The following is an 11,165-nucleotide window of genomic DNA, read 5'->3' on the forward strand; positions in this document are numbered from 1 at the left end:
TAGTTGTTTGGCCAGAGGTGACCTAGCCCTCGGGTCTATGGGCTGTATGGTCAGATTAATGGTGACCCCCAGGAGTGTTTATGCCAACTGGGAACATTCCAGAGAGCTGCTGCTTGTCCCCTGTCCCTGTGGTGAGCTCCTGCAGACCCACACCTCCACAGGAGACCCTCTGACACTAGCAGACAGCTTTGGTTCAGTTTCCTGTGGAGTCACCACTCCTTTCCTCTGAGTCTTGGTGTACACAAGGTTTTGTTTGTGTCCTTCAAGGCTGGAGCCTCTGTTTCCCCTGGTCCTGTGGAAGTCTTGTAATCAAATCCCAGTGGCCTTCAAGGACAGATTCCCTGGGGTCTCCCAGTCGCTTTGTCAGGTCCTCAGGCTAGGAAGCCTGACATGGGGTTCTGAACCTTCATAACAGTGGGAGAACTTCTTTGGTATTATTGTTCTCCAGTTTGTGGGTTACACACCCTGTAGTTATGGGATTTGATTTTATTGTGGTTGTGCCCCTCCTACTGTCTTGCTGTGGCTTCTTCTCTGTCTTTATTTATTTATTTATTTTCCTTTATTTTTATTAGTTGGAGGCTAATTACTTTACAATATTGTAGTGGTTTTTGCCATAAATTGACATGAATCAGCCATGGATTTACATGTGTTCCTCATCCTGAACCCCCCTCCTACATCCCTCCCCATCCCATCCCTCTGGGTCATCCCAGTGCACCAGCCCCGAGCACTTGTCTCATGCATCCAACCTGGACTGGCCATCTGTTTCACACTTGATAATAGATGTGGAGTATCTTTTTATGGTAGGCTCCAGTGTCCTCCTGTTGATGATTGTTCAACTTGTGATTTTGGTACTCTCATGTCCTCCTGTTGATGATTGTTCAACTTGTGATTTTGGTACTCTTATGGGAGGAGATGAGCATAAGTCCATCTACTCACCATCTTGAACTGAAAGTGGTGAGTATGTTTATAATGGGTCATTTGAATATTCTTATTTATGGAGCTTTTACTCAAGTCAGTTGTCCACTTTTCTAAGTTGTGTGTCTTTTAATTCTTTATTTATAGTGAACCCTTTGCTGTTTGGATGTCTTGAAAATTTTCCACCCTCTGTGACTTACTTAGCTATTTATAAAATGATGGAATCTACTAAATTTACATATTCAGATTTAGCAATCTTTTCCTTTATGGTAATTTCCACTGGTGAAGTTTCCATATATCCTGAGGCCAGGACTTCTAAAATATTTTACAGAATCTCAGTTATTTGCCTTTCAAACTTAGACCTACAATCTACCTATAACGAATTCTAGTGCATTATGTGAGATGTGAATCTAGATGGTTTCCATAAAAATAAACAGTTGTCCTAGGAAAATTTTAAAAGGCTACTTTACTGCCTCTGCTCTACAGTGTCACTTATGTCAAATGAAGAAAATAAAGGCCCATATTTGCATGTGTCTCTTTCTAAACCCTCTCTTCCATTCCATTGCTGTATTTGTCATTATAATATTACATTATTTTACTGCATTTTCAAAATAAATCTTGACAACTGGTAGGGCATTTTTTTCCCATTCACAGGTGGCACTAGTGGTAAAGAATCCACCTACCAATGCAGGAGATGCAAAATGCATGTTCGATCCCTGGGTTAGAAAGATCCCCTGGAGAATAGAATGGCATCCCACTCCAGTATTCTTGCCTATAAAATCCCATGGACAGAGGAGTCTGGTTGGGTACAGTCCATGATGGGATTGCAAAGAGTCAGACACGACTGAGCACACACATTTTTTTCCCCACTGTGTTCTTTTTTCAGAGTATTTTGGATACTCTTGGATATTGCATATCCATTTATATTTTATTAATTCCCACAAAAAACTAGTTGCTGTTTCAATTAATATTGTATTGAATCTATTCAGCTATTTCAGGGGAGAAATGACATTTTTACTGTATAAAGTAGTTCACTACACTTTTAGTTTTTGATATTGTTTGTCAACCTCTTTTCAGTACATCATTCTGAGTCTTGATTTTAAATAATTCCATAAATTTAAACAAATGATAGATCTCTGTTTGGATAATATGGGAAGAATATTACATATAAGTGAAGGATGCAAATAAACCATATCCTCATATTTCATAGTATGAAGTCAATTGAGAATGTCTAACATTGAAAACCCCTTCATGGATCACTACTTTGTCATGGTGAAGGGACTTGCATAACTCAATGAAGCTATGAGCCATGCCATGCAGGGCCACCCAAGATGGACGGGTCTTAGCAGAGAGTTCTGACAAAACGTGATCCACTGGAGGAGGGAATGGCAAACCACTCCAGTATACTTTCTGTGAGATCCTCATGAACTGTACAAAGACCAAAAAGATGTGACACCAAAAGGTGAGTCCCCCAGGTCTGAAGGTGTCCAATGTGCTCCTGGGGAAGAGTGGAGGAGAATTGCCAATAACCCCAGAATGAATGAATCTGCTGGACCAAAGGGGATAGGATGCTCAGTTACTGATGTGTCTGGTGACAAAAGTAAAATCCAATGTTGCAAAGAACAGTATTGTATAGGAACCTGGAATGTTAGGTCCATGAATCAAGGAAAATTGGACATGGTCAAACAGAAGATGGTAAGAATAAACATCGACATCCTAGGAATCAGCAAACTAAAATGAACCAGAATAGGCTAATTTAATTCAGATGGCCATTATATCTACTACTGTCAGCAAGAATCCCAAAGAAGAAATGGAGTAGCCCTTATAATCAACAAGAGTGTCTAAAATACAATACTTGGGTGCAATCTCAACAATGACGGAATGCTCTAGGTTTGTTTCCAAGGCAAGCCATACAACATCAGAGTAATCCAAGTCTATGCCTCTACCAACAATGCTGAAGATACCGAAGTTGATCAGTTCTATGAAGACCTAGAAGACCTCCTAGAACTAACACCTAAAAAAGATGTTCTATTCATCATTGTGGATTTGAATGCAAAAGTAGGACATCAAGATATACCTGGAGTAACAGCAAGTTTGGCTTTGGAGAACAAAATGAAGCAGGTCAAAGGCTAACTGAATTTTGCTAAGAGAATGCACTAGTCATAGCAAATACTCTTTTTCAACAGCACAGAGATGACTTTACATATGGACAACACCAAATGGTCAATGTAATCAAATTGATCGCATCCTTTGTAGCTGAAGATGACTGCATACAGTTAGCAAAAACAAAACCTGGAGCTGACTGTGCCTCAGATCATTAGCTTCTTATAGTAAAATTCAGGCTTAAGCTAAAGAAAATCAGGAAACAGTTTTTCTGGCTAGCCAGGTATGACTTAAATAAAATCCTGTATGAATTTGCAGTAGAGGTAATGAATAGATTCAAGGGACTAGATCTAGATAACAGTGTACCTGAAGAACTATGGACAGACGTCCATAATACTATATAGGAGGCAGTGAACAAAGCCATGCCAAAGAAAAAGAAAAACAGGGGGGCAAAGTGGTTATCTGTGGAGGCTTTATGAACAGTGGAAGGATGAAGAGAAGTGAAAAGCAAAGGAGAGAGGGATGTTTAATTTACATTCAACTAAATGCAGAGTTTCAAAGAATAGAAGAGACAAGAAGGCATTCTTCAATTAACAGTGGTTAATAATTGAAGAAAACAACAAAAGAGGAAATACTAGAGATCTCTTCAGGAAAATTGGAAAAATCAAGGGAGTGTTCCACCCAAAGATGGGCACAATAAAGGGTAAAAATGGTAGAGACCTAGTAGATGCTGAAGAGATCAAGAAGAGATGGAAAGAATACACAAAAAGACTGCATAAAAAAGATCTTAATGAACCAGATGGTGTGGTTAGTCACCCAGAGCCAGACATTCTGGAGTATGAAGTCAAGTGGGCCTTAAGAGGCACTGCTGTTAATAAAGCTAGTGGATGCAATGAAATTCCAGAAGAAATATTCAAATCTCTAAAGGAGGATGCCATCAAGGCTTTGCATTCATTTTATGTCAACAAATCTGGGAGACCCAGCAGTGGCCACAGGACTGGAAAAGGTCATTTATCTCAATTCCCAAGAAGGGTAGTACCAAAGAATGTGCTAGTCATTGGATAATTGCACTTATTTACCATGTTAGTAAGGTCATGTTTCAAATCTTGCATGCTAGGCTTCAGCACTATGTGAATCAAGAACTTCCAGATGTCCAAGCTGGATTTAGAAAAGGAAGAGGAACTAGAGATCAAATTGCCAACATTTGCTGAATTATAGAGAAAGCAAGGGAATTTCAGAAATACACCTCTCTCTGTTTTGTCGACTGTGCTAAAGCCTTTGCCTGTGTGGATCATGACAAACTGTGGAAAGCTCTTAGAGAGATGGAAATACCAGACTATTTTACCTGTCTTCTGAGAAACCTGTATGCAGTCAAAAAGCAGCAGAACCCTGTATGGAACAACTGATTTGTTCAAGATCGTGAACGAAGTAGGACAGGGCTGTCTGCCGTCACCCTGTTTGTTTAACCTGTACACTAAGCACTTCATGAGAATGCTGGGCTGGATGGGTTACAAACTAGAATCAAGACAGGCAGGAGAAGCATCAACAACCTCAGATATGCAGATGATACCACTCTAAAGGCAGAAAGCAAAGAGGAACTAAAGACCCTCTTGATGAGGGTGAAGGAGGAGAGTGAAAGAGCTGACTTAAGGCTAAATATTAAAAAAACTAAGATCATGGCATCTGACCCCATTACTACATAGAAAATAGAAGGGGAAAAACTGAAAGTGGTGACAGATTTCCTCTTCTTGGGCTCCAAAATCACTGCAGATGGTGACTGCAACTGTGAAATCAGAAGACGATTGCTTCTTGACAGGAAAGCAATGGCAAACCCAGACATTGTGTAGAAGAGCAGAGACATTACTTTGCCAACAAAGGTCTGTATAGTCAAGGCTATGGTCTTCCCACTAGTCATGTATAATTGTGAGAGCTGGACTGTTAAGAAGGCAGAATGCCAAAGGATTGATTCTGTCAAACTGTGGTGCTGGAGAAGACTCCTGAAAGTTCCTTGGACAGCAAGATCAAACCTGTCAATCTTAAGAGAGATCAACACTGATTATTCACTAGGAGGACTGATGCTGAAGCTGAGGCTCCAGTATTTTGGTCATTTCATGCACACAAATGACTCATTGAAAATGTCCCTGATGCTGGGAAAATCGAGGGCAGGAGAAGAGGGCATCAGAGGATGAGATGGCTGGACAGCATCGTGGATGCAATGAACATGAACTTGGGCAAACTTTGGGAGACAGTGAGGGACAGGGAGGTCTGGTGTGCTGCAGTCCATGGGGTCACAAAGAGTTGGACACGACTGGGCAATTGAACAACAACAACAATATTGAAAAATCAAGCAGTAGTAACATTAATATAAGCATGTTAATTTAGTTTATAGAGCTAATTGTCAAATGGAGCAGCTTGAAGAGTGGAAGATGCTTTAATCTGGGGAACAGAAATCAGGTTGGTGAGGATAGTGCCCATTTTAAAAGAAAATTTATAAGCCTTTGAATTTATTGTATTTTGAAAAGCTCTTTGTACTTAAAAACGTGGTCTATCAACAGGTGCCTGTCCAGATACCCATACAACTGGTTTATGAACAAATTAATTCCAAATAGGAAAAGGAGTACGTCAAGGCTGTGTATTGTCACCCTGCTAATTGAACTTATATGCAGAGTGCATCATGAGAAACTCTGGGCTGGAAGAAACACAAGCTGGAATCAAGATTGCTGGGAGAAATATCAAAGCCTCAGATATGCAGATGACACCACCCTTATGGCTGAAAATTGAAGAGGAACTAAAAAGCCTCTTGATGAAAGTGAAAAAGGAGAGTGAAAATGTTGGCTTAAAGCTCAACATTCAGAAAACTAAGATCATGGCATCTTGTCCCATCACTTCATTGGAAATAGATGGTGAAACAGTGTCAGACTGTATTTTTTCTGGCTCCAAAATCACTGCAGGTGGTGATTTCAGCCATGAAATTAAAAGATGCTTACTCCTTGGAAGGAAAGTTATGACCAACCTGGATAGCCTATTTAAAGCAGAGACATTACTTTGCCAACAAAGTTCTGTCTAGTCAAGGCTATGGTTTTTCCAGTAGTCATGTATGGATGTGAGAGTTGGATGGTGAAGAAAGCTGAACGCCGAAGAATCGATGCTTTTGAACTGTGGTGTTGGAGAAGACTCTTTAGAGTCCCTAGGACTGCAAGGAGATCCAACTAGTCCATCCTAAAGGAGATCAGTCCTGAATATTCATTGGAAGGACTGATGCTGAAGCTGAAACTCCAATTCTTTGGCCACCTGATGCGAAGAGTTGACTCATTGGAAAACACCCTAATGCTGGGAAGGATTGGGGGCAGGAGGAGAAGGGACGACAGAGGATGAGATGGCTGGACGGCATCACCGACTCGATGGACATGGGTTTGGGTAGACTCTGGGAGTTTGTGATGGACAGGGAGGCCTGGCGTGCTGCGATTTATAGGGTCGCACAGAGTCGGACACGACTGAGTGGCTGAACTGAACTGAACTGAAATACAGAAATAAAAATAGATATTTAGAAATTTTATAGCCATATCATAGAGTAATTGCATGTCTGTGGAATTTAATGCAAAAAAGATTATGTCTTTTTTTCTTTTACTTTTTGCTATTTAATTTTTTATTGTGTTTTATAAAATTATCAGTTCATAATGGGTTGAAAATTTAAAAAAACTGATTTTTGTATCACATACAACTTGATAAACACTCTATTTCATTATAACAAATGATAATTTAATTCAAAAAAATAAACCAAACAAAAACTTTGTGCTATGTCCAGAAGATGCATAAAGTGGCTTGTCTTTGACCTGGCAAATCAAGAAATTTAATGTAATAGATATCTAAACACAGTGCTTATATTTGTCCATCATTTAGTATAATGTTCAACATTCAGTCTAAAATTTTCCCTTTTTTATTTCTGAGAATTTAGTCTCTATGAGTACAAGGTTATTTAGAAACCTAGCCTAAACTAATTTGGCTTTTCAGTGAGTGCCAGAATTTTTTCCTCTCATGTATATGGGTACCCTGCAGTTGTTGGGAGATGCTGGTGAGAGTTCTAGTACTCCACCTCTACAAGCTCATTATCAGATGGTTGATTGCAGTGAAAACAAACTGCCAATTTCTCAGAAAATGGACATTTACTAGAATAAATACAAATTGGCAATTGCCATGGGCACTTTAGCTACTGTAGCTACTTACCTTCAACACCCCCTGAAAGGAGTTCAGTTTGGAGAGCAGAAATGGGGGATTCTGTGCTTTGGGGAAAAACTGGCAGGTTAGGTGTTCAGGTAGTTAGATATTTTCAGGAGCTGATTTTATGAGCCCAATTCTTATATCTCATATCTAGAAAAGCACTAAAATCCTTCATGGTAATGGCTGTTCCTTGTGATTAGCAGAAAGCTTCTGGAACAGTATCTGCTTGATTGAATGTACTTTTACTTCAGCAAAATTACATTCATACTGTACTTCCTCCCTACCTCTTTGGAGTAGTTTCTCAGAGCTATTGAGGTGTTGTCTCATGGGCTACAGCCCTCATTTTGCCCCAAAGAATGTTTAACTTGCAACTCTCACATTGTGCTTTTTTTTTTTTTTAAGTTGACACTGGCTCTAAAAGACAGAAGCAGCCATAAAATCTGTAAGTGAAAGGAGTTTCTTCTCTCTGCCACTTGGTGTCTTGGCCAGCACTTATATGCATGTCTGTTTATTTGCAAGTACATATGACACTACTCTTGGGCTCCCCAGGAGTTGCTAGTGGTAAAGAGCCCACCTGCCAATGTAGGAGACATAAAAGATGTATGTCTGATACATGGGTCAGGAAAATCCCCTGAAGGAGGGCATGGCAATCCACTCCAGTATTCTTGCCTGGAGAATTCTAAGGACAGAAAAGCCTGGCAGGTTACACTCTGTAGGTTCACAAAGAACTGGACACTACTCGAGAGACTTAGAATGCATGGATGGTGCTATTCTTATGATGGGGAAATATTTTTAAAAATTAATTTATTTTAATTGGAGGCTAATTACCTTACAGTATTGTGGTGGTTTTTGCCATACATCAACATGAATCAGCCACAGGTGCACATGTGTACCCCCATTCAGAAACTCCCTAACACCTCCCTCCCCATCCCATCTCTCTGGGTTGTCCCAGAGCACCAACTTTGAGAGTCCTGCTTCATGCATCAAACTTGCACTGGTTATCTGTTTTACATGTGGTAATATACATGCTTCAATGCTATTCTCTCAACTCATCCACCATTGCCTTCACCCACATAGTCCAAAAGTATGTTCTTTACATCTGTGTCTCTTTTGCTATATTGCATATAGGGTCATCGTTACCATCTTTCTAAATTCCATATATATGTGTTACCAGACTGTATTGGTGTTTCTCTTTCTGACTTACTTCACTCTGTATAATAGGCTCCAGTTTCATCCACCTCAGTAGAACTGACTCAAATGCATTCTTTTTTATAGCTGAGTAATATTCCATGGAACAACAGACTGCTTCCAAATAGGAAAAGGAGTATGTCAAGGCTGTATATTGTCACTGTGCTTATTTAACTTATATGCAGAACACATCATGAGAAATGCTGGGCTGGATGAAGCACAAGCTGGAATCAAGATTGCTGGGAGAAATATCAATGACCTCAGATATACAGGTGACACCACCCTTATGGCAGAAAGTGAAGAAAAACTAAAGAGCCTCTTGATGAAAGTGATAGAGGAGAGTGAAAAAGTTGGCTTAAAGCTCAACATTCATAAAATTATGATCATGGTATCCAGTCCCATCACTTCAAGGCAAATAGATGGGGAAATAGTGGAAACAGTGGCTGACTTTATTTTCTTGGGCTCCAAAATCACTGTCAATGGTGATTGCAGCCATGAAATTAAAAGATACTTACTCCTTGGAAGGAGTGTTATGACCAACCTAGACAACATATTAAAAAGCAGAGACATTACTTTGCCAACAAAGGTCTGTCTAGTCAAGGCTGTGGTCTTTCCAGTAGTCATGTATGGATGTGAGAGTTGGACTAAAAAGAAAGCTGAGCACCATAGATTGATGTTTTTGAACTGTGATGTTGGAGAAGACTCTTGAGAGTCCCTTGGACTGCAAAGAGATCCAACCAGTCCATCCTAAAGGAAATCAGTCCTGGGTGTTCACTGGAAGGACTGATGTTGAAGCTAAAACTCCAATACTTTGGCCACCTGATGTGAAGAGCTGACTCATTTGAAAAGACCCTGATGCTGGGAAAGATTGAGGGCAGGAGGAGACAGGGACGACAGAGGATGAGACGGTTGAATGGCATCACTGACTCAATGGACATGAGTTTGAGTAAAGTCCGGGAGTTGGTGATGGATAGGGAGGCCTGGCAGGCGGCAGTCCATGGGGTCGCAAAGAGTTGGACATAATTGAGAGACTGAACAGAACTGAACTGAATATTCCCTTGTGTATATGTACCACAACTTCTTTATCCATTCATCTGCCAATGGACATCTTAGATTGCTTGCATGTCCTAACTATTGTAAACAGTGCTGCAACGAACATTGGGGTACAAGTCTCTTTCAGTTCTGGTTTCCTCAGTGTGTATGTCCAACAATGGGATTGCTGGGCCATATGGCAGTTCTATTTGTGGTTTTTAAAGGAATCTCCACACTGTTCTCCATAGTGGCTGTACTAGTTTGCATTCCCACCAACAGTGTAAGAGGATTCCCTTTTCTCCACACCCATTCCAGTATTTATTTTTTGTAGACTTTTTGATGGCAGTCATTCTGACTGATGTGAGATGGTGCCTCATTGTGGGTTGATTTGCATTTCTCTGATGAGTAATGTTGAGCATCTTTACATGTGTTTATTAGCCATCTGTATGTCTTCTTTAGAGAAATGTCTGTTTAGTTCTTTGGACCATTTTTTGATTAGGTTGTTCATTTTTCTGATATTGAGCTGCACGTGCTGCTTGTATATTTTGGAGATTAATTCTTTGTCAGTTGTTTCAGTTGCTCTCATTTTCCCCCATTCTGAAAGCTGCCTTTTCAACTTGCTTATAGTTTCCTTCATTGTGAAAAAGTTTGTAAGTTTAATTAAGTCCCATTTGTTTATTTTTGTTTTTATTTCCGTTACTATGGGAAGTGGGTCATAGACGATCTTGCTGTGATCTATGTATCTCTATTGTAATTTTGTTCCTGTTTATTTTTAAATTTTTCTTTTTGTTTCACTGGAAAGGAAAGATGGTGCTCAGTTTTAAACATTAAAAGTGTACCAATTGCTTTGTTACAATAAAACTAAATGTGTAAAAAAAAAAAAAAAGAAAAAAGAAAACCTTAACAGATCCATCACAAGCATGGAAATCAAAACTGTAATAAAAAATCTTCCAACAAACAGAAGCCCAGGGCCAGATGGCTTCACAGCTGAATTCTACCAAAAATTTAGAGAAGAGCTAACATCTATCCTATTCAAACTCTTCCAGAAAATTGCAGAGGAAGGTAAACTTACAAACTCATTCTATGAGCCCACCATCACCCTAATACCAAAACCAGACAAAGATGCCACAAAAAAGAAAACTACAGGCCAATATCACTGATGAACATAGATACAAAAATCCTCAACAAAATTCTGGCAAACAGAATCCAACAAAATATTAAAAATATAAATATTAAAAATATCATACATCATGACCAAGTGGGCTTTATCCCAGGGATGCAAGGATTCTTCAATATTCACAAATCAATCAATGTGATACACCACATTAACAAAATGAAAGATAAAAACCATATGATTATCTCAATAGATGCAGAGAAAGCCTTTGAAGAAACACAACATCCATTTGTGATAAAACCTTCCAGAAAGCAGGCATAGAAGGAACATACCTCAACATAATAAAAGCCATATATGATTAAACCTGCAGCAAACATTATCCTCAATGGTGAAAAATTGAAAGCATTTCCCCTAAAGTCAGGCACAAGACAAGGGTTCCCACCCTCACCACAATTCAACATAGTTTTGGAAGTTTTAGCCGCAGCAATCAGAGAAGGAAAAGAAGCTGAAGGAATCCAGATTGGAAAAGAAGAAGTAAAATTCTCACTGTTTACAGATGACATGATCCTCTACACAGCAAGCCTGAAAAGCACCA

Source organism: Muntiacus reevesi, chromosome 1 (assembly GCF_963930625.1).
Source record: "Muntiacus reevesi chromosome 1, mMunRee1.1, whole genome shotgun sequence".
NCBI lineage: Eukaryota > Metazoa > Chordata > Mammalia > Artiodactyla > Cervidae > Muntiacus > Muntiacus reevesi.